The sequence below is a fragment of the Zingiber officinale genome, chromosome 7A (genome assembly GCF_018446385.1).
Source record: "Zingiber officinale cultivar Zhangliang chromosome 7A, Zo_v1.1, whole genome shotgun sequence".
NCBI classification, from domain to species: Eukaryota; Viridiplantae; Streptophyta; class Magnoliopsida; order Zingiberales; family Zingiberaceae; genus Zingiber; species Zingiber officinale.
The window spans coordinates 89,126,229-89,133,067 of record NC_055998.1 but is presented as its reverse complement, the minus strand read 5'-3'; positions in this window follow the sequence as shown (position 1 = coordinate 89,133,067).

The window sequence follows — 6,839 nt, the reverse complement described above, 5'->3', positions numbered from 1 at the left end:
CCTTTCAACTTAGAAGTAGAAACATTTTCAGCAAAGTGAATTTGAGAATTATGACTAAATATTCCTTCTGCTGCCTGAAGTTCTGTCAGAAGTTCCGCCAATGTATAAGCCCTTTTATTCATGTTATAGTTCAAGTGGAACTGCTCAAACTTCTGGGTAGCGTTTGGAGAATAATATCAATCTGAGTTTCCCCATCGATTTCAGCTCCAAGGATCTGTATTTCGATCAAGTAAGCCATCATTTTTAGGATATGATCCCTAATGGGTATACCCTCTGTCATGGTGGATGCCATTAACTTTCTCATTGCCTCTTGCCTAGCAGCCCGATTCTGGTGTCCGAAGAGTTCTTTGAGTTTGTTCATCATGTCATAAGCAGTTGGTAGGTCCTGATGCTGATGTTGTAGCACATTTGACATTGAAGCCAAAATATAACACCGCGCCATCTCATCTGCCTTTACCCATTTCTTATGAGACTCAATCTCCTCTTCACTAGAATCACTAGGCCAATCCTTTAACAGTACAAACTTATAGCCTTCAGCAGTTAGGACAATGTCCAGGTTTCTTTTCCAATCTATGTAATTGGGGCCAGTAAGTTTGTTCTCTTTCAGTATAATGGCCAATGGGTTGAAAGTCATCCTAAGAATCACAAAATAAATTTTGGTCAAGACTCTAAATTTAGAATAATATTGATTCCTCAAACAATACTATTTAAATTTACCAACACTTCAAATCACCGTGAATTTTGCATGCCACGATAGTGTGGACGTGTACAAAATCAAACATTTGTAAGAGAAGGTTTTACCCATTAATTTTATTCTTGTCAACCTAACTTTATGACAAATAAAATTAATAGATGGTTTTCCTTCGGTCACACAAATAATAGCAGTGACTCCGATGAGGAGGATACTATTAAATGTACCTAATTGTATACCATTACTTGATATTTAGTCCATTAAATAAGATTGTGCTCCTTCCGATGGGGAAGATCACACGCTCCTAATTAATTTCCTATAATCATCCAAAATGGAAGTTTGATCTAGTGATCCACAAACAAACTCATCCGATATGGAGGAAGGCACTCAGAGCCAATGCGCAAGTTTGTTTGCATCACTTACAAACCAGTAATGGAGACCGTGGAATTTATTTAAAAATCCCTTCCCCACTTAGTTATTTAAGATGAGGAATTTTAACCTAGCAAGCACACATCACAGTCGTCACCATAAATAAAAGCAATAAATATGGAAATTAATTTTACAATTATTATGGTATTTTCCATTACTGTCCTTCGCGTGCTACCAGCCTTAGGGTTCATGTCATCGGGTCCATCGAGCTTCCTTTTCTACTGCACCTCTGGTCCTCCAACAGCACCACGCCTCGCAAGAATATGAATCGTGATAGAAAAATAAAATTTTACATACATCGATCCTATATTCCACAAGGGAATGTACATCAAGTCTAGATCGAACATAAATGTAAAATCCTAGGGCTAATACAACTCCTGCTGTATTAGTTAAATACAATCATGCACACACAATAAAATGCCCTTAACATGTCCAAGGGTCCAATCACACACAATAACCATAAGCCATAATAGTTGGAGCCTGCAACCACAGAGTTAGCATATTCTACTATTATCTTGCCTAAATTATATATGACATGTGCATAAGTAACTGAAAACCAAAACACACAGAGGTAAACCCTAGCTCTGATACCAATTGTTGGTTGCTCCTAGGAATATCATACTGGTTCCCCTGTACAAAAATGTTTACAAGTCCTGAACCTTTCCTAACAACCTATTGTATTCTTTAGAAATTAAATTCGGAATCGCAAACAGAACTTAACATTATTGATTCCAAATTTAACTTATCTGTTCTTAGAGGTTTAGACTTGGATTGTAAACGATACTTAACATTATAGATCTAAATCCACCTATGTTATAAATTCAATTAAATATTTATTTCGGAAATCGGCTCCCAGGTCAAACATGGCGAGGCACTTGGCCTTCTTGGGTATGGGAGCATCCACCACTGCCTCAACAAAGCCTCTTAACGGAATTCAATATTTAATTTTCTTATAGTAATCCTAGGTTTAACCAAAAAGAACAATAGAATCACAAGATCGAAAAATAAAAGAAACACAACTTCGGATCACAAATCCGAAACCTAGAATCACTAGCCTCTTGTGTTTGATATTTCAAAATCCATACAAAGAAAACTAGTATGATGCGGAATAGAATTACTAGTTATACCTTTCTTTGTAAGCAACAACCTCTTGATCTTCTATCGTATTCCTCTTCTTATCTTGGACGTTGTGTGGGCAACGATCCACCGAGATGATAACCACCAAGACATCTTCCTTCTTGCAAGTTTCGGCCACCAACCTTCAAGCTCCAAGGGATGCAAGAGCAAAGTCTCCTTTCTCTCCTTCTTCTCCTAGCAAGAACCGGCCACCAACAAGAACTCCAAGAGAGGGATGCACCGGCCACTAAAGAAGAAGAGAAGAGGAGGGATATAGGGCTGGCCACACCAAGGAAGAGAGGAGGGGAATACTAGAAGATATATTATGAGGTGAGGCACCTCTACCCTCTCTTCTATATTCCTTGGTCTTGGTAAATAAGGAAATTTAATTATAATTAAAATTCCGTTATTTTCCTTGCCATTAGTTAATAAGGAAAATTTAATTAAAATTTCCTTTTAACCCTTTACATGGCCACCCCCCTTCACATGCTCCAAATAAGGTAAGTTTTAAACACAAAATTAAAACTTCCTTATTTGTTTTCGAAAATTTTTAAAATAAAATTTTCTCTTTAAAAAATTCTGTTCATGGTTGGTTATAAAAGGAAACATTTATAAATTAAAATCTCTCTATTAAAACATGTGGATGATTTCCAAAAAGGAAAGTTTTCTTCAAAATTAAAATCTTCCTTTTAACTACAAATTAGGAAAGATATCAAACCTTTCACTTAATCCTTTGTAAAAACTTATAAAAGGAAATATTTAATTTTTAAACTCTCTTTTAAATCATGTCTTCCACATATGGAAAGATTCAAGCTTGGGCTCCAAGCTATGGCCGACCACCTTACTTGGCTTAAGCCTTTGGCTTGGCCGGCCCAAGCTTGAACTCCAAGCTTGCTTGGTCGGCCACCTAAGGGTGGGTAGGAAGTGGGTATTTGGTGGATATAATTCTCTCTATATAAAAGGCTACGATAGGGACCGAGAGGAGGAATTGGTTTTGGTCTCCCGATAAAATTAAGCTTCCTGTGTTCACCCTAAACACCCAACTTAATTTCATCAATAATAATTCATACCACTAAAGAATTATTATTGAACTACCGAACCAATCCCAAAATATATTTTGGGCTCCTTTTTATTATGAGTGGGTTAATCTCCTTATGTTTAAAATGTCGAATGTCCACTAATTAAATGAGTTACTGACAACTCACTTTAATTAATATCTTAGTCCAAGAGTAGTACCACTCAACCTTATCGTCATGTCAGAGTAAGTCCACCTTATGAGCTCCTCTTGGGGACATTATCAACTTAGATTACTAGAACACAGTTTCCTTCTATAATCAACAACACACACTATAAGTAATATCATTTCCCAACTTATCGGGCCTCTAGATTTATCGAGCTAAATCTCACCCTTTGATAAGTCAAAGAAATAAATACTAAATATATGTGCTTGTTATTATATTAGGATTAAGAGCACACACTTCCATAATAACTAAGGTCTTGTTCTTTTACTAAGTCAGTATAAAAAGAACATATCTTAAATGGTCCTGCTCAATACATTCAGAGTGTACTAGTGTAATTTATCAGTCAAGATACACTAATACATAATTACACTATGACTATTCAATGGTTTGTTCCTTTCCATCTCAGTCGTGAGCTACTGTTTATAATTTATAAGAAATTGATAACATAATCTTCTTTGTGTGACACCACACTCCATATTATCTACAAGATAAATTAATTGAACAACTGTACTTAGCATATAAATGTAGACATTTGACCAATGTGATTCTTTATTTCAAAATAAAAAGTTTACAAAAAGTTAGGCGTTTAGTATATACTCTAACAATCTCACACTTATACTAAAAGACTATGTTGTCAAAAACATTGCCATACATCTGATTCTCATTCCTTCAACATGTCGATCGAAAGCTTTTGCCAGAAGGGCCTTAGTGAAAGGATCTGCCAGATTATCCGCTGATGCAATCTTGGCAACAACAACTTCTCTTCGCTTTATGATGTCTCGTATCAGGTGGTACTTATGCTCTATATGTTTACTTGCCTTATGGGCTTGTGGTTCCTTCGAGTTTGCTACTGCACCGCTATTATCACAATAGATTGTGATGATTTTGGGCAAACCAGGAATCACATCTAAATCCATTAGGAAGTTCCTAAGCCATACAACTTCTTTGGCTGCCTCAGAGGTTGCCACATACTCAGCTTCTATGGTTGAGTCTGAAATGTATTTCTGCTTAACACTCCTCCATGCAATGACTCCACCTCCTAAAGTAAACACATAGCCTGATATAGACTTACTATTGTCCCTATCTGATTGGAAATCTGAATCCGTGTGACCCATAGGGAGCAAATCATCTGCTTGGTAAACTAGCATATAATCTCTAATCCTCCTCAGGTACTTTAATATATGCTTTACAGCAATTCAATGTCCTTGTCCAGGGTTACTTTGATATCTGCTAACCATGCCCATGATAAAGCAGATATCCAGTCTAGTGCACAATATAGCATACATTAGGCTTCCGATAGCTGAAGCATATGGAACTGCCTTCATGTCCTCTATCTCCTTTGATGTCTTCGGAGACATCTCTTTAGATAAAGCTACTCTATGCCTAAAAGGTAGAAAAACTTTGTTGGAGTCTTGTATGCTAAAATGAGCAAGGATTGTATCTATATATGAAACTTGGGACAAACACAACATCCTTTTCTTGCGATCCCTTATAACTTTGATCCCAAGAATATGTGTGCATTCTCCTAAATCCTTCATATTGATTTGTTTGGACAAACATACCCTTACTTCCGACAACACTTTGATATTATTTCCAACTAATAAAATTTCATCTACGTATAGTACCAGAAATACCACCACGTTTCCATCACACTTCTTGTATACACAAGACTCATCTAGACACTGAATAAATCCATATGACTGGATTACCTCATTAAATCGAATGCTCCAAGATCTTGAAGCGTGCTTCAATCTATAAATGGACTGATTGAGCTTGCACACTAGATGCTCTTTGCCTTTTTCAATGAACCCCTCTGGTTGCTTCATATGGATGTTTTCTTCAAGACTTCCATTAAGGATAGTTGTCTTGACATCTATTTGCCAAATCTCATAATCCATATAAGCAGCAATAGATAAGAGTATCTGGATAGACTTAAGCATAGCTATTGGCGAAAAGGTTTCCTCATAATCGATTCTCTCTTTCTGAGTATACCCCTTCGCAACAAGCCTTGCTTTGAAGGTTTTCACCTTCCCGTCTGTCCCTCTTTTCCTTTTGTAGATCCATTTACATCCAATAGCTTTTACACTATTTGATGTTTCTACAAGCTCCCAGACTTTATTAGAATACATAGATTCTATTTCAAAGTTCATTGCTCTTTGCCAAGATACTGCATATTTATCTTAGAGTACTTCGTCATATGTCCGGGGATCAGGTTCATGCTTATCAGGGATCAAGTCCGAAGACTCTCCTAAAAATATGAATATCTCAGGTTGCTTCACAACCTTTCCACTACGATGAGGCACTATCTGTGATTGTGTATCATTTGTGATACGTGTTGCAGCTTCTTGTGATATTTCATCTTGTACTGTTGGTATTAAAGTAGACGTGTCTCCTTTAATTTCTTCAAGAACAATTTCACTCATGGGCTTGTGGTCCATTATATAGTCTTCTTCTAAAAATCGGATATTGATGCTAACAATGACCTTCTGATCTTTAGGACTATAAAATAAACCCCCTTTCGTTCCTCTTGGATAATCCACAAACACACGAACTTTTGTACGAGATTCTAACTTATCAGCATCTATTTTTAGCACATGTGCTGGACTACCCCAAATCTGAATATGTCTCAGACTGGGCTTTCACCCATTCCACAATTCTGTGGGAGTAGAGGATACTGATTTAGAAAGTACCAAGTTCAGAATGTGTGTTGTCGTTTCTAGTACGTATCCCCAAAATGAATTTAGTAATTCTGAATAACTCATCATCGATCTAATCATTTCTAAAAGAGTCCTATTCCTTTGTTCTGCCACACCATTCTGTTGGGGTGTACCAGGTGAGGACAATTAGGATTGAATCCCGGCCTCTAATAAGTAATTTCTATACTCTTCTAAGAGGTATTCGCCACCATGATCAGACCGTAGTGTCTTGATACTTTTACTATAATGTTTCTCCACATCAGCCTTGTACTCTTTGAACTTATCAAAGCACTCAGACTTGCGGCGCATCAGGTAAATGTATCCATATCTCGAATAGTCATCTATAAAAGTGACAAAATATTCGAAACCACCTCTTGCCTGGATAGACATAGGACAACACAAATCAGAATAAACCAATTCAAACACATCTTTGGCTTTATACCCCTTGGCCTTAAAAGGTCTCTTGGTCATTTTACCTTCCAATCAAGATTCACAGGTTGGAAAGTTTTCCACCACTAATGAACCCAATAGTCCATCAGCTGTAAGCCTTTGAATCCTACTTAAGTTAATATGGCCAAGCCTTAGATGCCAAAGATATGTTTGGTTTATTTCCGAAGGTTCCTTTCTCTTATTAGAATTAGAAGATGTGTTATTAATTTTCATTTG